Here is a 22,218-nt window from a genome sequence, read left to right as displayed (position 1 = left end):
GAAGCCAACTTTGACCCACTGCTTGGATGGCATCACCATATGCAAATCCATCTGCTGCAGGCCTTCCCCCAGGAATGCTTGCACTAGTTGTTGCATTTGGTTTGTTGTTTGGGGGTGCTTCAGTATTAGGCAGCCTTCTGCCCTCCCATGTTCATCTGAAAATATGTGTTCTCCCTGCAGTTGTTGTCCCCAGATGAGAGTTCCCTTGTGCTGCCTCAGTTGAATCTCCTTTACTTGACAGAGATGTGCCTGAGCAGCGGCCCTCCCCAGCCCTATCCCAAATCATACTTATTTTGCATAGGAGAGACCATGGTCTTGAAGATTGTTCTCCCAGGGTGAGGTTCATTCATTGCATTCTGGGTATGCTGACCCCTGTGATTTCCCCAAATGTGGGAAACTCAACTGCATTATTTGTGGTAGTGGGGGACTGTGTTTGTGCTTTCCTCTGGTCAGCTCTGGTAAAAGTCAGATTTCTTTGTTTCAGATCTTCCTCTAGCCTTGTTCTTCTTTCGAGAGTTCCCTTGTGCTGCCTCAGTTGGATCTCCTTCACTTGACAGGGGGGTGCCCGTGCAGCGACTCTCCCCAGCTCTAGCCCAACTTCTACTTACCTGCCAGGTGAGATACTATAATCATGAAGGTGCTTCTCCCAGGGCAAGGCTCACCCATTGCACTCTGGATGTGCTGCCCCTGCGATTTCCCCAAATGTGGGAAACTTGACTGCATAATTTGTGTTTCCCCTGGTCGGCTCTCGTATAATTCAGATCTCTTTGTCTCAGGTCTCTCTCCAGCCTAGTTTGCTGTCTGTTTCCACTTCTCTTTTCTTAAGCCGCTCCATTCTATGGCCTTGCGCACTATCCTTACTTCTCCCGTCTGCTTACTTTGTGCCTTCCAATGCACAATGCAAACTACAGGTAGTGCTGCAGGGCCCACACCCTTTTACTTGCCGTACAGAGCAGCTCTGGAGCAGTTACAGTGCCCAGCTACTGCAAGAAATCAGCTTGAATGCTTCAGGGGCTGGGGCATAGCCAACATGAGCCCCACACCGAAGGAGGGTGGAGGTGTTTAATGCGAACTAGGGGTCATCCAAGCGCCGCAAAAGACCGCCAAGCCCTGCACGCCCCTTTTCTCTTTTCATATGCAGACGAGGGTTGAAGCCAACTTTGACCCACTGCTTTGGATGACATCACCATATGCAAATCCATCTGCTGCAGGCCTTCCCCCAGGAATGCTTGCACTAGTTGTTGCATTTGGTTTGTTGTTTGGGGGTGCTTCAGTATTAGGCAGCCTTCTGCCCTCCCATGTTCATCTGAAAATATGTGTTCTCCCTGCAGTTGTTGTCCCCAGATGAGAGTTCCCTTATGCTGCCTCAGTTGAATCTCCTTTACTTGAAAGAGATGTGCCTGAGCAGCGGCCCTCCCCAGCCCTATCCCAAATCATACTTATTTTGCATAGGAGAGACCATGGTCATGAAGATTATTCTCCCAGTGTGAGGTTCATTCATTGCATTCTGGGTATGCTGACCCCTGTGATTTCCCCAAATGTGGGAAACTCGACAGCATTATTTGTGGTAGTGGGGGACTGTGTTTGTGTTTTCCTCTGGTCAGCTCTGGTAAAAGTCAGATTTCTTTGTCTCAGATCTTCCTCTAGCCTTGTTCTTCTTTTGAGAATTCCCTTGTGCTGCCTCAGTTGGATCTCCTTCACTTGACAGGGGGGTACCCGAGCAGCGACCCTCCCCAGCTCTAGCCCAACTCCTACTTACCTGCCAGGTGAGATACTATGATCACGTAGGTGCTTCTCCCAGGGCAAGGCTCACCCATTGCACTCTGGGTGTGCTGCTCCTGCGATTTCCCCAAATGTGGGAAACTTGACTGCATAATTTGTGTTTCCCCTGGTCGGCTCTCGTATAATTCAGATCTCTTTGTCTCAGGTCTCTCTCCAGCCTAGTTTGCTGTCTGTTTCCACTTCTCTTTTCTTAAGTGCCTTCCAATGCACAATGCAAACTACAGGTAGTGCTGCAGGGCCCACACCCTTTTACTTGCCGTACAGAGCAGCTCTGGAGCTGTTACAGTGCCCAGCTGCTGCAAGAAATCAGCTTGAATGCTTCAGGGGCTGGGGCATAGCAAACATGAGCCCCACACCGAAGGAGGGTGGGGGTGTTTAATGCGAACTAAGGGTCATCCAAGCGCCGCAAAAGGCCGCCATGCCCTGCATACCCCTTTTCTCTTTTCATATGCAGATGAGGGTTCCAGCCAACTTTGGCCCACTGCTTGGATGACATCACCGTATGCAAATCCGTCTTCTGCAGAACTTCCCCCAGGAATGCTTGTACTAGTTGTTGCATTTGGTTTGTTGTTTGCGGGTGCTTCAGTATTAGGCAGCCTTCTGCCCTCCCATGTTCATCTGAAAATATGTGTTCTCCCTGCAGTTGTTGTCCCCAGATGGGAGTTCCCTTGTGCTGCCTCAGTTGAATCTCCTTTACTTGACAGAGATGTGCCTGAGCAGCGGCCCTCCCCAGCCCTATCCCAAATCATACTTATTTTGCATAGGAGATACCATGGTCATGAAGATTGTTCTCCGAGGGTGAGGTTCATTCATTGCATTTTGGGTATGCTGACCCCTGTGATTTCCCCAAATGTGGGAAACTCGACTGCATTATTTGTGGTAGTGGGGGACTGTGTTTGTGCTTTCCTCTGGTCAGCTCTGGTAAAAATCAGATTTCTTTATATCAGATCTTCCTCTAGCCTTGTTCTTCTTTCGAGAGTTCCCTTGTGCTGCCTCAGTTGGATCTCTTTCACTTGAGAGGGGGGTGCCCGAGCAGCGACCCTCCCCAGCTCTAGCCCAACTCCTACTTACCTGCCAGGTGAGATACTTTGATCATGAAGGTGCTTCTCCCAGGGCAAGGCTCACCCATTGCACTCTGGTTGTGCTGCCCCTGCGATTTCCCCAAATGTGGGAAACTTGACTGCATAATTTGTGTTTCCCTTGGTCATCTCTCGTATAATTCAGATCTCTTTGTCTCAGGTCTCTCTCCAGCCTAGTTTGCTGTCTGTTTCCACTTCTCTTTTCTTGAGCCGCTCCCTTCTATGCCCTTGCGCACTATCCTGACTTCTCCCGTCTGCTTACTTCGTGCCTTCCAACGCACAATGCAAACTACAGGTAGTGCTGCAGGGCCCACACCCTTTTACTTGCCTTACAGAGCAGCTCTGGAGCAGTTACAGTGCCCAGCTGCTGAAAGAAATCAGCTTGAATGCTTCAGGGGCTGGGGCATAGCCAACATGAGCCCCACACCGAAGGAGGGTGGAGGTGTGTAATGCGAACTAGGGGTCATCCAAGCGCCGCAAAAGGCCGCCATGCCCTGCACGCCCCTTTTCTCTTTTCATATGCAGACGAGGGTTGAAGCCAACTTTGACCCACTGCTTGGATGGCATCACCATATGCAAATCCATCTGCTGCAGGCCTTCCCCCAGGAATGCTTGCACTAGTTGTTGCATTTGGTTTGTTGTTTGGGGGTGCTTCAGTATTAGGCAGCCTTCTGCCCTCCCATGTTCATCTGAAAATATGTGTTCTCCCTGCAGTTGTTGTCCCCAGATGAGAGTTCCCTTGTGCTGCCTCAGTTGAATCTCCTTTACTTGACAGAGATGTGCCTGAGCAGCGGCCCTCCCCAGCCCTATCCCAAATCATACTTATTTTGCATAGGAGAGACCATGGTCTTGAAGATTGTTCTCCCAGGGTGAGGTTCATTCATTGCATTCTGGGTATGCTGACCCCTGTGATTTCCCCAAATGTGGGAAACTCAACTGCATTATTTGTGGTAGTGGGGGACTGTGTTTGTGCTTTCCTCTGGTCAGCTCTGGTAAAAGTCAGATTTCTTTGTTTCAGATCTTCCTCTAGCCTTGTCCTTCTTTCGAGAGTTCCCTTGTGCTGCCTCAGTTGGATCTCCTTCACTTGACAGGGGGGTGCCCGTGCAGCGACTCTCCCCAGCTCTAGCCCAACTTCTACTTACCTGCCAGGTGAGATACTATAATCATGAAGGTGCTTCTCCCAGGGCAAGGCTCACCCATTGCACTCTGGATGTGCTGCCCCTGCGATTTCCCCTAATGTGGGAAACTTGACTGCATAATTTGTGTTTCCCCTGGTCGGCTCTCGTATAATTCAGATCTCTTTGTCTCAGGTCTCTCTCCAGCCTAGTTTGCTGTCTGTTTCCACTTCTCTTTTCTTAAGCCGCTCCATTCTATGGCCTTGCGCACTAACCTTACTTCTCCCGTCTGCTTACTTTGTGCCTTCCAATGCACAATGCAAACTACAGGTAGTGCTGCAGGGCCCACACCCTTTTACTTGCCGTACAGAGCAGCTCTGGAGCAGTTACAGTGCCCAGCTACTGCAAGAAATCAGCTTGAATGCTTCAGGGGCTGGGGCATAGCCAACATGAGCCCCACACCGAAGGAGGGTGGAGGTGTTTAATGCGAACTAGGGGTCATCCAAGCGCCGCAAAAGGCCGCCATGCCCTGCACGCCCCTTTTCTCTTTTCATATGCAGACGAGGGTTGAAGCAAACTTTGACCCACTGCTTTGGATGACATCACCATATGCAAATCCATCTGCTGCAGGCCTTCCCCCAGGAATGCTTGCACTAGTTGTTGCATTTGGTTTGTTGTTTGGGGGTGCTTCAGTATTAGGCAGCCTTCTGCCCTCCCATGTTCATCTGAAAATATGTGTTCTCCCTGCAGTTGTTGTCCCCAGATGAGAGTTCCCTTATGCTGCCTCAGTTGAATCTCCTTTACTTGACAGAGATGTGCCTGAGCAGCGGCCCTCCCCAGCCCTATCCCAAATCATACTTATTTTGCATAGGAGAGACCATGGTCATGAAGATTATTCTCCCAGTGTGAGGTTCATTCATTGCATTCTGGGTATGCTGACCCCTGTGATTTCCCCAAATGTGGGAAACTCGACAGCATTATTTGTGGTAGTGGGGGACTGTGTTTGTGTTTTCTTCTGGTCAGCTCTGGTAAAAGTCAAATTTCTTTGTCTCAGATCTTCCTCTAGCCTTGTTCTTCTTTCGAGAATTCCCTTGTGCTGCCTCAGTTGGATCTCCTTCACTTGACAGGGGGGGTACCCGAGCAGCGACCCTCCCCAGCTCTAGCCCAACTCCTACTTACCTGCCAGGTGAGATACTATGATCACGTAGGTGCTTCTCCCAGGGCAAGGCTCACCCATTGCACTCTGGGTGTGCTGCTCCTGCGATTTCCCCAAATGTGGGAAACTTGACTGCATAATTTGTGTTTCCCCTGGTCGGCTCTCGTATAATTCAGATCTCTTTGTCTCAGGTCTCTCTCCAGCCTAGTTTGCTGTCTGTTTCCACTTCTGTTTTCTTGAGCCGCTCCCTTCTATGCCCTTGCGCACTATCCTGACTTCTCCCGTCTGCTTACTTTGTGCCTTCCAACGCACAATGCGAACTACAGGTAGTGCTGCAGGGCCCACACCCTTTTACTTGCCGTACAGAGCAGCTCTGGAGCTGTTACAGTGCCCAGCTGCTGCAAGAAATCAGCTTGAATGCTTCAGGGGCTGGGGCATAGCCAACATGAGCCCCACACCGAAGGAGGGTGGAGGTATTTAATGCGAACTAGGGGTCATCCAAGCACCGCAAAAGGCCGCCATGCCCTGCATAACCCTTTTCTCTTTTCATATGCAGATGAGGGTTCCAGCCAACTTTGGCCCACTGCTTGGATGACATCACCGTATGCAAATCCGTCTTCTGCAGACCTTCTCCCAGGAATGCTTTTACTAGTTGTTACATTTGGTTTGTTGTTTGGGGGTGCTTCAGTATTAGGCAGCCTTCTGCCCTCCCATGTTCATCTGAAAATATGTGTTCTCCCTGCAGTTGTTGTCCCCTGATGAGAGTTCCCTTGTGCTGCCTCAGTTGAATCTCCTTTACTTGACAGAGATGTGCCTGAGCAGCGGCCCTCCCCAGCCCTATCCCAAATCATACTTATTTTGCATAGGAGATACCATGGTCATGAAGATTGTTCTCTCAGGGTGAGGTTCATTCATTGCATTCTGGGTATGCTGACCCCTGTGATTTCCCCAAATGTGGGAAACTCGACTGCATTATTTGTGGTAGTGGGGGACTGTGTTTGTGCTTTCCTCTGGTCAGCTCTGGTAAAATACAGATTTCTTTGTCTCAGATCTTCCTCTAGCCTTGTTCTTTTTTCGAGAGTTTCCTTGTGCTGCCTCAGTTGGATCTCCTTCACTTGACAGGGGGGTGCCCGAGCAGCGACCCTCCCCAGCTCTAGCCCAACTCCTACTTACCTGCCAGGTGAGATACTATGATCAGGAAGGTGCTTCTCCCAGGGCAAGGCTCACCCATTGCACTCTGGGTGTGCTGCTCCTACGATTTCCCCAAATGTGGGACACTTGACTGCATAATTTGTGTTTCCTCTAGTCGGCTACTCGTATAATTCAGATCTCTTTGTCTCAGGTCTCTCTCCAGCCTAGTTTGCTGTCTGTTTCCACTTCTCTTTTCTTGAGCCCCTGCCTTCTATGCCCTTGTGCACTCTCCTGACTTCTCCTGTCTGCTTACTTTGTGCCTTCCAACGCACAATGCGAACTACAGGTAGTGCTGCAGGGCCCACACCCTTTTACTTGCCTTACAGAGCAGCTCTGGAGCTGTTACAGTGCCCAGCTGCTGCAAGAAATCAGCTTGAATACTTCAGGGGCTGGGGCATAGCCAACATGAGCCCCACACCGAAGGAGAATGGAGGTGTTTAATGCGAACTAGGGGTCATCCAAGCACCGCAAAAGGCCGCCATGCCCTGCATAACCCTTTTCTCTTTTCATATGCAGATGAGGGTTCCAGCCAACTTTGGCCCACTGCTTGGATGACATCACCGTATGCAAATCCGTCTTCTGCAGACCTTCTCCCAGGAATGCTTTTACTAGTTGTTGCATTTGGTTTGTTGTTTGGGGGTGCTTCAGTATTAGGCAGCCTTCTGCCCTCCCATGTTCATCTGAAAATATGTGTTCTCCCTGCAGTTGTTGTCCCCAGATGAGAGTTCCCTTGTGCTGCCTCAGTTGAATCTCCTTTACTTGACAGAGATGTGCCTGAGCAGCGGCCCTCCCCAGCCCTATCCCAAATCATACTTATTTTGCATAAGAGATACCATGGTCATGAAGATTGTTCTCCCAGGGTTAGGTTCATTCATTGCATTCTGGGTATGCTGACCCCTGTGATTTCCCCAAATGTGGGAAACTCAACTGCATTATTTGTGGTAGTGGGGGACTGTGTTTGTGCTTTCCTCTGGTCAGCTCTGGTAAAAGTCAGATTTCTTTGTCTCAGATCTTCCTCTAGCCTTGTTCTTCTTTCGAGAGTTCCCTTGTGCTGCCTCAGTTGGATCTCCTTCACTTGACAGGGGGGTGCCCGAGCAGCGACCCTCCCCAGCTCTAGCCCAACTCCTACTTACCTGCCAGGTGAGATACTATGATCATGTAGGTGCTTCTCCCAGGGCAAGGCTCACCCATTGCACTCTGGGTGTGCTGCCCCTGCGATTTCCCCAAATGTGGGAAACTTGACTGCATAATTTGTGTTTCCCCTGGTCGGCTCTCATATAATTCAGATCTCTTTGTCTCAGGTCTCTCTCCAGCCTAGTTTGCTGTCTGTTTCCACTTCTTTTTTCTTGAGCCCCTCCCTTCTATACCCTTGTGGACTCTCCTGACTTCTCCTCCTGTCTGCTTACTTTGTGCCTTCCAACGCACAATGCAAACTACAGGTAGTGCTGCAGGGCCCACACCCTTTTACTTGCTTTACAGAGCAGCTCTGGAGCTGTTACAGTGCCCAGCTGCTGCAAGAAATCAGCTTGAATGCTTCAGGGGCTGGGGCATAGCCAACATGAGCCCCACACCGAAGGAGGGTGGAGGTGTTTAATGCGAACTAGGGGTCATCCAAGCACCGCAAAAGGCCGCCATGCCCTGCACACCCCTTTTTTATTTTCATATGCAGACGAGGGTTGAAGCCAACTTTGACCCACTGCTTGGATGACATCACCATATGCAAATCCATCTGTGGCAGGCCTTCCCCCAGGAATGCTTGCACTAGTTGTTGCATTTGGTTTGTTGTTTGGGGGTGCTTCAGTATTAGGCAGCCTTCTGCCCTCCCATGTTCATCTGAAAATATATGTTCTCCCTGCAGTTGTTGTCCCAAGATGAGAGTTCCCTTGTGCTGCCTCAGTTGAATCTCCTTTACTTGACAGAGATGTGCATGAGCAGCGGCCCTCCCCAGCCCTATTCCAAATCATACTTATTTTGCATAGGAGATACCATGGTCATGAAGATTTTTCTCCCAGGGTGAGGTTCATTCATTGCATTTTGGGTATGCTGACCGCTGTGATTTCCCCAAATGTGGGAAACTTGACTGCATTATTTGTGGTAGTGGGAGACTGTGTTTGTGCTTTCCTCTGGTCAGCTCTGGTAAAAGTCAGATTTCTTTGTCTCAGATTTTCCTTTAGCCTTATTCTTCTTTCGAGAGTTCCCTTGTGCTGCCTCAGTTTGATCTCCTTCACTTTACAGGGGGGTACACGAGCAGCGACCCTCCCCAGCTCTAGCCCAACTCCTACTTACCTGCCAGGTGAGATACTATGATCATGAAGGTGCTTCTCCCAGGGCAAGGCTCACCCATTGTACTCTGGGTGTGCTGCTCCTGCGATTTCCCCAAATGTGGGAAACTTGACTGCATAATTTGTGTTTCCCCTGGTCGGCTCTCGTATAATTCAGATCTCTTTGTCTCAGGTCTCTCTCCAGACTAGTTTGCTGTCTGTTTCCACTTCTCTTTTCTTCAGCCGCTCCCTTCTATACCCTTGTGCACTATCCTGACTTCTCCTCCCGTCTGCTTACTTTGTGCCTTCCAATGCACAATGCAAACTACAGGTAGTGCTGCAGGGCCCACACCCTTTTACTTGCCTTACAGAGCAGCTCTGGAGCTGTTACAGTGCCCAGCTGCTGCAAGAAATCAGCTTGAATGCTTCAGGGGCTGGGGCATAGCCAACATGAGCCCCACACCGAAGGAGGGTGGAGGTGTTTAATGCAAACTAGGGGTCAGACAAGCGCCGCAAAAGGCCACCATGCCCTGCACGCCCCTTTTCTGTTTTCATATGCAGACGAGGGTTGAAGCCAACTTTGACCCACTGCTTGGATGACATCACCATATGCAAATCCATCTGCGGCAGGCCTTCCCCCAGGAATGCTTGCACTAGTTGTTGCATTTGGTTTGTTGTTTGGGGGTGCTTCAGTATTAGGCAGCCTTCTGCCCTCCCATGTTTATCTGAAAATATGTGTTCTCCCTGCAGTTGTTGTCCCCAGATGAGAGTTCCCTTGTGCTGCCTCAGTTGAATCTCCTTAACTTGACAGAGATATGCCTGAGCAGCGGCCCTCCCCAGCTCTATCCCAAATCATACTTATTTTGCATAGGAGATACCATGGTCATGAAGATTATTCTCCCAGGGTGAGGTTCATTCATTGCATTCTGGGTATGCTGACCCCTGTGATTTCCCTTAATGTGGGAAACTTGACTGCTTTATTTGTGGTAGTGGGGGACTGTGTTTGTGTTTTCCTCTGGTCAGCTCTGGTAAAAGTCAGATTTCTTTGTTTCAGATCTTCCTCTAGCCTTGTTCTTCTTTCGAGAGTTCCCTTGTGCTGCCTCAGTTGGATCTCCTTCACTTGACAGGGGGGTGCCCGAGCAGAGACCCTCCCCAGCTCTAGCCTCATCTACACGACATAGCCCTGAATTTTCCAATGCGCAGCTCTTTGCAAAAGAGAGATATTGGCAAGGAAAAGCTGTCTTGTACCATTGCATTTTTCTCCCAAACGAAGGGCACTAGAAAGAAAATTTTAAAGCCTCCTGTTAGGCCATCATCTACACGACATAGCCCTGAATTTTCCAATGCGCAGCTCTTTGCAAAAGAGAGATATTGGCAAGGAAAAGCTGTCTTGTACCTTTGCATTTTTCTCCCAAACGAAGGTCACTAGAAAGAAAATTTTAAAGCCTCCTGTTAGGCCATCATCTACACGACATAGCCCTGAATTTTCCAATGCGCAGCTCTTTGCAAAAGAGAGATATTGGCAAGGAAAAGCTGTCTTGTACCTTTGCATTTTTCTCCCAAACGAAGGTCACTAGAAAGAAAATTTTAAAGCCTCCTGTTAGGCCATCATCTACACGACATAGCCCTGAATTTTCCAATGCGCAGCTCTTTGCAAAAGAGAGATATTGGCAAGGAAAAGCTGTCTTGTACCATTGCATTTTTCTCCCAAACGAAGGGCACTAGAACGAAAATTTTAAAGCCTCCTGTTAGGCCATCATCTACACGACATAGCCCTGAATTTTCCAATGCGCAGCTCTTTGCAAAAGAGAGATATTGGCAAGGAAAAGCTGTCTTGTACCTTTGCATTTTTCTCCCAAACGAAGGTCACTAGAAAGAAAATTTTAAAGCCTCCTGTTAGGCCATCATCTACACGACATAGCCCTGAATTTTCCAATGCGCAGCTCTTTGCAAAAGAGAGATATTGGCAAGGAAAAGCTGTCTTGTACCATTGCATTTTTCTCCCAAACGAAGGACACTAGAAAGAAAATTTTAAAGCCTCCTGTTAGGCCATCATCTACACGACATAGCCCTGAATTTTCCAATGCGCAGCTCTTTGCAAAAGAGAGATATTGGCAAGGAAAAGCTGTCTTGTACCATTGCATTTTTCTCCCAAACGAAGGACACTAGAAAGAAAATTTTAAAGCCTCCTTTTAGGCCATCATCTACACGACATAGCCCTGAATTTTCCAATGCGCAGCTCTTTGCAAAAGAGAGATATTGGCAAGGAAAAGCTGTCTTGTACCATTGCATTTTTCTCCCAAACGAAGGACACTAGAAAGAAAATTTTAAAGCCTCCTGTTAGGCCATCATCTACACGACATAGCCCTGAATTTTCCAATGCGCAGCTCTTTGCAAAAGAGAGATATTGGCAAGGAAAAGCTGTCTTGTACCATTGCATTTTTCTCCCAAACGAAGGACACTAGAAAGAACATTTTAAAGCCTCCTGTTAGGCCATCATCTACACGACATAGCCCTGAATTTTCCAATGCGCAGCTCTTTGCAAAAGAGAGATATTGGCAAGGAAAAGCTGTCTTGTACCTTTGCATTTTTCTCCCAAACGAAGGACACTAGAAAGAAAATTTTAAAGCCTACTGTTAGGCCATCATCTACACGACATAGCCCTGAATTTTCCAATGCGCAGCTCTTTGCAAAAGAGAGATATTGGCAAGGAAAAGCTGTCTTGTACCTTTGCATTTTTCTCCCAAACGAAGGTCACTAGAAAGAAAATTTTAAAGCCTCCTGTTAGGCCATCATCTACACGACATAGCCCTGAATTTTCCAATGCGCAGCTCTTTGCAAAAGAGAGATATTGGCAAGGAAAAGCTGTCTTGTACCATTGCATTTTTCTCCCAAACGAAGGACACTAGAAAGAAAATTTTAAAGCCTCCTGTTAGGCCATCATCTACACGACATAGCCCTGAATTTTCCAATGCGCAGCTCTTTGCAAAAGAGAGATATTGGCAAGGAAAAGCTGTCTTGTACCATTGCATTTTTCTCCCAAACGAAGGACACTAGAAAGAACATTTTAAAGCCTCCTGTTAGGCCATCATCTACACGACATAGCCCTGAATTTTCCAATGCGCAGCTCTTTGCAAAAGAGAGATATTGGCAAGGAAAAGCTGTCTTGTACCTTTGCATTTTTCTCCCAAACGAAGGACACTAGAAAGAAAATTTTAAAGCCTACTGTTAGGCCATCATCTACACGACATAGCCCTGAATTTTCCAATGCGCAGCTCTTTGCAAAAGAGAGATATTGGCAAGGAAAAGCTGTCTTGTACCTTTGCATTTTTCTCCCAAACGAAGGTCACTAGAAAGAAAATTTTAAAGCCTCCTGTTAGGCCATCATCTACACGACATAGCCCTGAATTTTCCAATGCGCAGCTCTTTGCAAAAGAGAGATATTGGCAAGGAAAAGCTGTCTTGTACCATTGCATTTTTCTCCCAAACGAAGGACACTAGAAAGAATATTTTAAAGCCTCCTGTTAGGCCATCATCTACACGACATAGCCCTGAATTTTCCAATGCGCAGCTCTTTGCAAAAGAGAGATATTGGCAAGGAAAAGCTGTCTTGTACCTTTGCATTTTTCTACCAAACGAAGGTCACTAGAAAGAAAATTTTAAAGCCTCGTTAGGCCATCATCTACACGACATAGCCCTGAATTTTCCAATGCGTAGCTCTTTGCAAAAGAGAGATATTGGCAAGGAAAAGCTGTCTTGTACCATTGCATTTTTCTCCCAAACGAAGGGCACTAGAAAGAAAATTTTAAAGCCTCCTGTTAGGCCATCATCTACACGACATAGCCCTGAATTTTCCAATGCGCAGCTCTTTGCAAAAGAGAGATATTGGCAAGGAAAAGCTGTCTTGTACCTTTGCATTTTTCTCCCAAACGAAGGTCACTAGAAAGAAAATTTTAAAGCCTCCTGTTAGGCCATCATCTACACGACATAGCCCTAAATTTTCCAATGCGCAGCTCTTTGCAAAAGAGAGATATTGGCAAGGAAAAGCTGTCTTGTACCTTTGCATTTTTCTCCCAAACGAAGGTCACTAGAAAGAAAATTTTAAAGCCTCCTGTTAGGCCATCATCTACACGACATAGCCCTGAATTTTCCAATGCGCAGCTCTTTGCAAAAGAGAGATATTGGCAAGGAAAAGCTGTCTTGTACCATTGCATTTTTCTCCCAAACGAAGGGCACTAGAAAGAAAATTTTAAAGCCTCCTGTTAGGCCATCATCTACACGACATAGCCCTGAATTTTCCAATGCGCAGCTCTTTGCAAAAGAGAGATATTGGCAAGGAAAAGCTGTCTTGTACCTTTGCATTTTTCTCCCAAACGAAGGTCACTAGAAAGAAAATTTTAAAGCCTCCTGTTAGGCCATCATCTACACGACATAGCCCTGAATTTTCCAATGCGCAGCTCTTTGCAAAAGAGAGATATTGGCAAGGAAAAGCTGTCTTGTACCATTGCATTTTTCTCCCAAACGAAGGACACTAGAAAGAAAATTTTAAAGCCTCCTGTTAGGCCATCATCTACACGACATAGCCCTGAATTTTCCAATGCGCAGCTCTTTGCAAAAGAGAGATATTGGCAAGGAAAAGCTGTCTTGTACCATTGCATTTTTCTCCCAAACGAAGGACACTAGAAAGAACATTTTAAAGCCTCCTGTTAGGCCATCATCTACACGACATAGCCCTGAATTTTCCAATGCGCAGCTCTTTGCAAAAGAGAGATATTGGCAAGGAAAAGCTGTCTTGTACCTTTGCATTTTTCTCCCAAACGAAGGTCACTAGAAAGAAAATTTTAAAGCCTCCTGTTAGGCCATCATCTACACGACATAGCCCTGAATTTTCCAATGCGCAGCTCTTTGCAAAAGAGAGATATTGGCAAGGAAAAGCTGTCTTGTACCATTGCATTTTTCTCCCAAACGAAGGACACTAGAAAGAAAATTTTAAAGCCTCCTGTTAGGCCATCATCTACACGACATAGCCCTGAATTTTCCAATGCGCAGCTCTTTGCAAAAGAGAGATATTGGCAAGGAAAAGCTGTCTTGTACCATTGCATTTTTCTCCCAAACGAAGGACACTAGAAAGAACATTTTAAAGCCTCCTGTTAGGCCATCATCTACACGACATAGCCCTGAATTTTCCAATGCGCAGCTCTTTGCAAAAGAGAGATATTGGCAAGGAAAAGCTGTCTTGTACCTTTGCATTTTTCTCCCAAACGAAGGACACTAGAAAGAAAATTTTAAAGCCTACTGTTAGGCCATCATCTACACGACATAGCCCTGAATTTTCCAATGCGCAGCTCTTTGCAAAAGAGAGATATTGGCAAGGAAAAGCTGTCTTGTACCTTTGCATTTTTCTCCCAAACGAAGGCCACTAGAAAGAAAATTTTAAAGCCTCCTGTTAGGCCATCATCTACACGACATAGCCCTGAATTTTCCAATGCGCAGCTCTTTGCAAAAGAGAGATATTGGCAAGGAAAAGCTGTCTTGTACCATTGCATTTTTCTCCCAAACGAAGGACACTAGAAAGAATATTTTAAAGCCTCCTGTTAGGCCATCATCTACACGACATAGCCCTGAATTTTCCAATGCGCAGCTCTTTGCAAAAGAGAGATATTGGCAAGGAAAAGCTGTCTTGTACCTTTGCATTTTTCTACCAAACGAAGGTCACTAGAAAGAAAATTTTAAAGCCTCCTGTTAGGCCATCATCTACACGACATAGCCCTGAATTTTCCAATGCGTAGCTCTTTGCAAAAGAGAGATATTGGCAAGGAAAAGCTGTCTTGTACCTTTGCATTTTTCTCCCAAACGAAGGACACTAGAAAGAAAATTTTAAAGCCTCCTGTTAGGCCATCATCTACACGACATAGCCCTGAATTTTCCAATGCGCAGCTCTTTGCAAAAGAGAGATATTGGCAAGGAAAAGCTGTCTTGTACCATTGCATTTTTCTCCCAAACGAAGGGCACTAGAAAGAAAATTTTAAAGCCTCCTGTTAGGCCATCATCTACACGACATAGCCCTGAATTTTCCAATGCGCAGCTCTTTGCAAAAGAGAGATATTGGCAAGGAAAAGCTGTCTTGTACCTTTGCATTTTTCTCCCAAACGAAGGTCACTAGAAAGAAAATTTTAAAGCCTCCTGTTAGGCCATCATCTACACGACATAGCCCTGAATTTTCCAATGCGCAGCTCTTTGCAAAAGAGAGATATTGGCAAGGAAAAGCTGTCTTGTACCTTTGCATTTTTCTCCCAAACGAAGGTCACTAGAAAGAAAATTTTAAAGCCTCCTGTTAGGCCATCATCTACACGACATAGCCCTGAATTTTCCAATGCGCAGCTCTTTGCAAAAGAGAAATATTGGCAAGGAAAAGCTGTCTTGTACCATTGCATTTTTCTCCCAAACGAAGGACACTAGAAAGAAAATTTTAAAGCCTCCTGTTAGGCCATCATCTACACGACATAGCCCTAAATTTTCCAATGCGCAGCTCTTTGCAAAAGAGAGATATTGGCAAGGAAAAGCTGTCTTGTACCTTTGCATTTTTCTCCCAAACGAAGGTCACTAGAAAGAAAATTTTAAAGCCTCCTGTTAGGCCATCATCTACACGACATAGCCCTGAATTTTCCAATGCGCAGCTCTTTGCAAAAGAGAGATATTGGCAAGGAAAAGCTGTCTTGTACCATTGCGTTTTTCTCCCAAACGAAGGACACTAGAAAGAAAATTTTAAAGCCTCCTGTTAGGCCATCATCTACACGACATAGCCCTTAATTTTCCAATGCGCAGCTCTTTGCAAAAGAGAGATATTGGCAAGGAAAAGCTGTCTTGTACCTTGGCATTTTTCTCCCAAACGAAGGACACTAGAAAGAAAATTTTAAAGCCTCCTGTTAGGCCATCATCTACACGACATAGCCCTGAATTTTCCAATGCGCAGCTCTTTGCAAAAGAGAGATATTGGCAAGGAAAAGCTGTCTTGTACCATTGCATTTTTCTCCCAAACGAAGGACACTAGAAAGAAAATTTTAAAGCCTCCTTTTAGGCCATCATCTACACGACATAGCCCTGAATTTTCCAATGCGCAGCTCTTTGCAAAAGAGAGATATTGGCAAGGAAAAGCTGTCTTGTACCATTGCATTTTTCTCCCAAACGAAGGACACTAGAAAGAAAATTTTAAAGCCTCCTGTTAGGCCATCATCTACACGACATAGCCCTGAATTTTCCAATGCGCAGCTCTTTGCAAAAGAGAGATATTGGCAAGGAAAAGCTGTCTTGTACCTTTGCATTTTTCTCCCAAACGAAGGTCACTAGAAAGAAAATTTTAAAGCCTCCTGTTAGGCCATCATCTACACGACATAGCCCTGAATTTTCCAATGCGCAGCTCTTTGCAAAAGAGAGATATTGGCAAGGAAAAGCTGTCTTGTACCATTGCATTTTTCTCCCAAACGAAGGACACTAGAAAGAATATTTTAAAGCCTCCTGTTAGGCCATCATCTACACGACATAGCCCTGAATTTTCCAATGCGCAGCTCTTTGCAAAAGAGAGATATTGGCAAGGAAAAGCTGTCTTGTACCTTTGCATTTTTCTACCAAACGAAGGTCACTAGAAAGAAAATTTTAAAGCCTCCTGTTAGGCCATCATCTACACGACATAGCCCTGAATTTTCCAATGCGTAGCTCTTTGCAAAAGAGAGATATTGGCAAGGAAAAGCTGTCTTGTACCTTTGCATTTTTCTCCCAAACGAAGGACACTAGAAAGAAAATTTTAAAGCCTCCTGTTAGGCCATCATCTACACGACATAGCCCTGAATTTTCCAATGCGCAGCTCTTTGCAAAAGAGAGATATTGGCAAGGAAAAGCTGTCTTGTACCATTGCATTTTTCTCCCAAACGAAGGGCACTAGAAAGAAAATTTTAAAGCCTCCTGTTAGGCCATCATCTACACGACATAACCCTGAATTTTCCAATGCGCAGCTCTTTGCAAAAGAGAGATATTGGCAAGGAAAAGCTGTCTTGTTCCATTGCATTTTTCTCCCAAACGAAGGACACTAGAAAGAAAATTTTAAAGCCTCCTGTTAGGCCATCATCTACACGACATAGCCCTGAATTTTCCAATGCGCAGCTCTTTGCAAAAGAGAGATATTGGCAAGGAAAAGCTGTCTTGTACCTTTGCATTTTTCTACCAAACGAAGGTCACTAGAAAGAAAATTTTAAAGCCTCCTGTTAGGCCATCATCTACACGACATAGCCCTGAATTTTCCAATGCGTAGCTCTTTGCAAAAGAGAGATATTGGAAAGGAAAAGCTGTCTTGTACCTTTGCATTTTTCTCCCAAACGAAGGACACTAGAAAGAAAATTTTAAAGCCTCCTGTTAGGCCATCATCTACACGACATAGCCCTGAATTTTCCAATGCGCAGCTCTTTGCAAAAGAGAGATATTGGCAAGGAAAAGCTGTCTTGTACCATTGCATTTTTCTCCCAAACGAAGGGCACTAGAAAGAAAATTTTAAAGCCTCCTGTTAGGCCATCATCTACACGACATAGCCCTGAATTTTCCAATGCGCAGCTCTTTGCAAAAGAGAGATATTGGCAAGGAAAAGCTGTCTTGTACCTTTGCATTTTTCTCCCAAACGAAGGTCACTAGAAAGAAAATTTTAAAGCCTCCTGTTAGGCCATCATCTACACGACATAGCCCTGAATTTTCCAATGCGCAGCTCTTTGCAAAAGAGAGATATTGGCAAGGAAAAGCTGTCTTGTACCTTTGCATTTTTCTCCCAAACGAAGGTCACTAGAAAGAAAATTTTAAAGCCTCCTGTTAGGCCATCATCTACACGACATAGCCCTGAATTTTCCAATGCGCAGCTCTTTGCAAAAGAGAGATATTGGCAAGGAAAAGCTGTCTTGTACCATTGCATTTTTCTCCCAAACGAAGGACACTAGAAAGAACATTTTAAAGCCTCCTGTTAGGCCATCATCTACACGACATAGCCCTGAATTTTCCAATGCGCAGCTCTTTGCAAAAGAGAGATATTGGCAAGGAAAAGCTGTCTTGTACCTTTGCATTTTTCTCCCAAACGAAGGTCACTAGAAAGAAAATTTTAAAGCCTCCTGTTAGGCCATCATCTACACGACATAGCCCTGAATTTTCCAATGCGCAGCTCTTTGCAAAAGAGAGATATTGGCAAGGAAAAGCTGTCTTGTACCATTGCATTTTTCTCCCAAACGAAGGACACTAGAAAGAAAATTTTAAAGCCTCCTGTTAGGCCATCATCTACACGACATAGCCCTGAATTTTCCAATGCGCAGCTCTTTGCAAAAGAGAGATATTGGCAAGGAAAAGCTGTCTTGTACCATTGCATTTTTCTCCCAAACGAAGGACACTAGAAAGAACATTTTAAAGCCTCCTGTTAGGCCATCATCTACACGACATAGCCCTGAATTTTCCAATGCGCAGCTCTTTGCAAAAGAGAGATATTGGCAAGGAAAAGCTGTCTTGTACCTTTGCATTTTTCTCCCAAACGAAGGACACTAGAAAGAAAATTTTAAAGCCTACTGTTAGGCCATCATCTACACGACATAGCCCTGAATTTTCCAATGCGCAGCTCTTTGCAAAAGAGAGATATTGGCAAGGAAAAGCTGTCTTGTACCTTTGCATTTTTCTCCCAAACGAAGGCCACTAGAAAGAAAATTTTAAAGCCTCCTGTTAGGCCATCATCTACACGACATAGCCCTGAATTTTCCAATGCGCAGCTCTTTGCAAAAGAGAGATATTGGCAAGGAAAAGCTGTCTTGTACCATTGCATTTTTCTCCCAAACGAAGGACACTAGAAAGAATATTTTAAAGCCTCCTGTTAGGCCATCATCTACACGACATAGCCCTGAATTTTCCAATGCGCAGCTCTTTGCAAAAGAGAGATATTGGCAAGGAAAAGCTGTCTTGTACCTTTGCATTTTTCTACCAAACGAAGGTCACTAGAAAGAAAATTTTAAAGCCTCCTGTTAGGCCATCATCTACACGACATAGCCCTGAATTTTCCAATGCGTAGCTCTTTGCAAAAGAGAGATATTGGCAAGGAAAAGCTGTCTTGTACCTTTGCATTTTTCTCCCAAACGAAGGACACTAGAAAGAAAATTTTAAAGCCTCCTGTTAGGCCATCATCTACACGACATAGCCCTGAATTTTCCAATGCGCAGCTCTTTGCAAAAGAGAGATATTGGCAAGGAAAAGCTGTCTTGTACCATTGCATTTTTCTCCCAAACGAAGGGCACTAGAAAGAAAATTTTAAAGCCTCCTGTTAGGCCATCATCTACACGACATAGCCCTGAATTTTCCAATGCGCAGCTCTTTGCAAAAGAGAGATATTGGCAAGGAAAAGCTGTCTTGTACCTTTGCATTTTTCTCCCAAACGAAGGTCACTAGAAAGAAAATTTTAAAGCCTCCTGTTAGGCCATCATCTACACGACATAGCCCTGAATTTTCCAATGCGCAGCTCTTTGCAAAAGAGAGATATTGGCAAGGAAAAGCTGTCTTGTACCTTTGCATTTTTCTCCCAAACGAAGGTCACTAGAAAGAAAATTTTAAAGCCTCCTGTTAGGCCATCATCTACACGACATAGCCCTGAATTTTCCAATGCGCAGCTCTTTGCAAAAGAGAAATATTGGCAAGGAAAAGCTGTCTTGTACCATTGCATTTTTCTCCCAAACGAAGGACACTAGAAAGAAAATTTTAAAGCCTCCTGTTAGGCCATCATCTACACGACATAGCCCTAAATTTTCCAATGCGCAGCTCTTTGCAAAAGAGAGATATTGGCAAGGAAAAGCTGTCTTGTACCATTGCATTTTTCTCCCAAACGAAGGGCACTAGAAAGAAAATTTTAAAGCCTCCTGTTAGGCCATCATCTACACGACATAACCCTGAATTTTCCAATGCGCAGCTCTTTGCAAAAGAGAGATATTGGCAAGGAAAAGCTGTCTTGTTCCATTGCATTTTTCTCCCAAACGAAGGACACTAGAAAGAAAATTTTAAAGCCTCCTGTTAGGCCATCATCTACACGACATAGCCCTGAATTTTCCAATGCGCAGCTCTTTGCAAAAGAGAGATATTGGCAAGGAAAAGCTGTCTTGTACCTTTGCATTTTTCTACCAAACGAAGGTCACTAGAAAGAAAATTTTAAAGCCTCCTGTTAGGCCATCATCTACACGACATAGCCCTGAATTTTCCAATGCGTAGCTCTTTGCAAAAGAGAGATATTGGAAAGGAAAAGCTGTCTTGTACCTTTGCATTTTTCTCCCAAACGAAGGACACTAGAAAGAAAATTTTAAAGCCTCCTGTTAGGCCATCATCTACACGACATAGCCCTGAATTTTCCAATGCGCAGCTCTTTGCAAAAGAGAGATATTGGCAAGGAAAAGCTGTCTTGTACCATTGCATTTTTCTCCCAAACGAAGGGCACTAGAAAGAAAATTTTAAAGCCTCCTGTTAGGCCATCATCTACACGACATAGCCCTGAATTTTCCAATGCGCAGCTCTTTGCAAAAGAGAGATATTGGCAAGGAAAAGCTGTCTTGTACCTTTGCATTTTTCTCCCAAACGAAGGTCACTAGAAAGAAAATTTTAAAGCCTCCTGTTAGGCCATCATCTACACGACATAGCCCTGAATTTTCCAATGCGCAGCTCTTTGCAAAAGAGAGATATTGGCAAGGAAAAGCTGTCTTGTACCTTTGCATTTTTCTCCCAAACGAAGGTCAATAGAAAGAAAATTTTAAAGCCTCCTGTTAGGCCATCATCTACACGACATAGCCCTGAATTTTCCAATGCGCAGCTCTTTGCAAAAGAGAGATATTGGCAAGGAAAAGCTGTCTTGTACCATTGCATTTTTCTCCCAAACGAAGGACACTAGAAAGAACATTTTAAAGCCTCCTGTTAGGCCATCATCTACACGACATAGCCCTGAATTTTCCAATGCGCAGCTCTTTGCAAAAGAGAGATATTGGCAAGGAAAAGCTGTCTTGTACCTTTGCATTTTTCTCCCAAACGAAGGTCACTAGAAAGAAAATTTTAAAGCCTCCTGTTAGGCCATCATCTACACGACATAGCCCTGAATTTTCCAATGCGCAGCTCTTTGCAAAAGAGAGATATTGGCAAGGAAAAGCTGTCTTGTACCATTGCATTTTTCTCCCAAACGAAGGACACTAGAAAGAAAATTTTAAAGCCTCCTGTTAGGCCATCATCTACACGACATAGCCCTGAATTTTCCAATGCGCAGCTCTTTGCAAAAGAGAGATATTGGCAAGGAAAAGCTGTCTTGTACCATTGCATTTTTCTCCCAAACGAAGGACACTAGAAAGAACATTTTAAAGCCTCCTGTTAGGCCATCATCTACACGACATAGCCCTGAATTTTCCAATGCGCAGCTCTTTGCAAAAGAGAGATATTGGCAAGGAAAAGCTGTCTTGTACCTTTGCATTTTTCTCCCAAAACGAAGGACACTAGAAAGAAAATTTTAAAGCCTACTGTTAGGCCATCATCTACACGACATAGCCCTGAATTTTCCAATGCGCAGCTCTTTGCAAAAGAGAGATATTGGCAAGGAAAAGCTGTCTTGTACCTTTGCATTTTTCTCCCAAACGAAGGCCACTAGAAAGAAAATTTTAAAGCCTCCTGTTAGGCCATCATCTACACGACATAGCCCTGAATTTTCCAATGCGCAGCTCTTTGCAAAGAGAGATATTGGCAAGGAAAAGCTGTCTTGTACCATTGCATTTTTCTCCCAAACGAAGGACACTAGAAAGAATATTTTAAAGCCTCCTGTTAGGCCATCATCTACACGACATAGCCCTGAATTTTCCAATGCGCAGCTCTTTGCAAAAGAGAGATATTGGCAAGGAAAAGCTGTCTTGTACCTTTGCATTTTTCTACCAAACGAAGGTCACTAGAAAGAAAATTTTAAAGCCTCCTGTTAGGCCATCATCTACACGACATAGCCCTGAATTTTCCAATGCGTAGCTCTTTGCAAAAGAGAGATATTGGCAAGGAAAAGCTGTCTTGTACCTTTGCATTTTTCTCCCAAACGAAGGACACTAGAAAGAAAATTTTAAAGCCTCCTGTTAGGCCATCATCTACACGACATAGCCCTGAATTTTCCAATGCGCAGCTCTTTGCAAAAGAGAGATATTGGCAAGGAAAAGCTGTCTTGTACCATTGCATTTTTCTCCCAAACGAAGGGCACTAGAAAGAAAATTTAAAGCCTCCTGTTAGGCATCATCTACACGACATAGCCCTGAATTTTCCAATGCGCAGCTCTTTGCAAAAGAGAGATATTGGCAAGGAAAAGCTGTCTTGTACCTTTGCATTTTTCTCCCAAACGAAGGTCACTAGAAAGAAAATTTTAAAGCCTCCTGTTAGGCCATCATCTACACGACATAGCCCTGAATTTTCCAATGCGCAGCTCTTTGCAAAAGAGAGATATTGGCAAGGAAAAGCTGTCTTGTACCTTTGCATTTTTCTCCCAAACGAAGGTCACTAGAAAGAAAATTTTAAAGCCTCCTGTTAGGCCATCATCTACACGACATAGCCTGAATTTTCCAATGCGCAGCTCT

The 22,218-nt window shown here is 45.0% G+C and overlaps 16 non-coding genes and 1 pseudogene across 16 annotated transcripts; all 17 read left to right on the top strand.

The window, feature by feature from the left end:
- Window positions 1–284: 284 nt before the first annotated feature.
- On the top strand, window positions 285–448 carry LOC135009885 (U1 spliceosomal RNA). Its single transcript, XR_010209371.1, has one exon. It is a non-coding gene; the product is annotated as a U1 spliceosomal RNA (small nuclear RNA).
- A 152-nt stretch (window positions 449–600) lies between these two features.
- LOC135009864 (U1 spliceosomal RNA) lies at window positions 601–763 on the top strand. The gene has a single exon (XR_010209350.1). It is a non-coding gene; the product is annotated as a U1 spliceosomal RNA (small nuclear RNA).
- A 672-nt stretch (window positions 764–1,435) lies between these two features.
- On the top strand, window positions 1,436–1,599 carry LOC135009906 (U1 spliceosomal RNA). The gene has a single exon (XR_010209390.1). It is a non-coding gene; the product is annotated as a U1 spliceosomal RNA (small nuclear RNA).
- Window positions 1,600–1,751: 152 nt separating this feature from the next.
- LOC135009929 (U1 spliceosomal RNA) lies at window positions 1,752–1,914 on the top strand. The gene has a single exon (XR_010209412.1). It is a non-coding gene; the product is annotated as a U1 spliceosomal RNA (small nuclear RNA).
- A 615-nt stretch (window positions 1,915–2,529) lies between these two features.
- On the top strand, window positions 2,530–2,693 carry LOC135009881 (U1 spliceosomal RNA). Its single transcript, XR_010209367.1, has one exon. It is a non-coding gene; the product is annotated as a U1 spliceosomal RNA (small nuclear RNA).
- Window positions 2,694–2,845: 152 nt separating this feature from the next.
- Window positions 2,846–3,008, top strand: LOC135009873 (U1 spliceosomal RNA). Its single transcript, XR_010209359.1, has one exon. It is a non-coding gene; the product is annotated as a U1 spliceosomal RNA (small nuclear RNA).
- Window positions 3,009–3,679: 671 nt separating this feature from the next.
- LOC135009884 (U1 spliceosomal RNA) lies at window positions 3,680–3,843 on the top strand. Its single transcript, XR_010209370.1, has one exon. It is a non-coding gene; the product is annotated as a U1 spliceosomal RNA (small nuclear RNA).
- A 152-nt stretch (window positions 3,844–3,995) lies between these two features.
- LOC135009871 (U1 spliceosomal RNA) lies at window positions 3,996–4,158 on the top strand. The gene has a single exon (XR_010209357.1). It is a non-coding gene; the product is annotated as a U1 spliceosomal RNA (small nuclear RNA).
- A 672-nt stretch (window positions 4,159–4,830) lies between these two features.
- On the top strand, window positions 4,831–4,994 carry LOC135009911 (U1 spliceosomal RNA). The gene has a single exon (XR_010209395.1). It is a non-coding gene; the product is annotated as a U1 spliceosomal RNA (small nuclear RNA).
- Window positions 4,995–5,147: 153 nt separating this feature from the next.
- Window positions 5,148–5,310, top strand: LOC135009928 (U1 spliceosomal RNA). The gene has a single exon (XR_010209411.1). It is a non-coding gene; the product is annotated as a U1 spliceosomal RNA (small nuclear RNA).
- Window positions 5,311–5,981: 671 nt separating this feature from the next.
- Window positions 5,982–6,145, top strand: LOC135009893 (U1 spliceosomal RNA). Its single transcript, XR_010209378.1, has one exon. It is a non-coding gene; the product is annotated as a U1 spliceosomal RNA (small nuclear RNA).
- Window positions 6,146–6,297: 152 nt separating this feature from the next.
- Window positions 6,298–6,461, top strand: LOC135009863 (U1 spliceosomal RNA). The gene has a single exon (XR_010209349.1). It is a non-coding gene; the product is annotated as a U1 spliceosomal RNA (small nuclear RNA).
- A 671-nt stretch (window positions 6,462–7,132) lies between these two features.
- Window positions 7,133–7,296, top strand: LOC135009901 (U1 spliceosomal RNA). The gene has a single exon (XR_010209386.1). It is a non-coding gene; the product is annotated as a U1 spliceosomal RNA (small nuclear RNA).
- A 152-nt stretch (window positions 7,297–7,448) lies between these two features.
- LOC135009857 (U1 spliceosomal RNA) lies at window positions 7,449–7,590 on the top strand (annotated as a pseudogene).
- Window positions 7,591–8,285: 695 nt separating this feature from the next.
- On the top strand, window positions 8,286–8,449 carry LOC135009909 (U1 spliceosomal RNA). The gene has a single exon (XR_010209393.1). It is a non-coding gene; the product is annotated as a U1 spliceosomal RNA (small nuclear RNA).
- Window positions 8,450–8,601: 152 nt separating this feature from the next.
- LOC135009919 (U1 spliceosomal RNA) lies at window positions 8,602–8,764 on the top strand. The gene has a single exon (XR_010209403.1). It is a non-coding gene; the product is annotated as a U1 spliceosomal RNA (small nuclear RNA).
- A 674-nt stretch (window positions 8,765–9,438) lies between these two features.
- LOC135009902 (U1 spliceosomal RNA) lies at window positions 9,439–9,602 on the top strand. Its single transcript, XR_010209387.1, has one exon. It is a non-coding gene; the product is annotated as a U1 spliceosomal RNA (small nuclear RNA).
- The last annotated feature ends 12,616 nt before the right edge of the window (window positions 9,603–22,218 follow it).

This window comes from Pseudophryne corroboree, unplaced genomic scaffold (genome assembly GCF_028390025.1).
Source record: "Pseudophryne corroboree isolate aPseCor3 unplaced genomic scaffold, aPseCor3.hap2 scaffold_2270, whole genome shotgun sequence".
In the NCBI taxonomy this organism is placed as follows: Eukaryota; Metazoa; Chordata; class Amphibia; order Anura; family Myobatrachidae; genus Pseudophryne; species Pseudophryne corroboree.
This window is presented reverse-complemented; position numbering and strand designations above follow the sequence as displayed.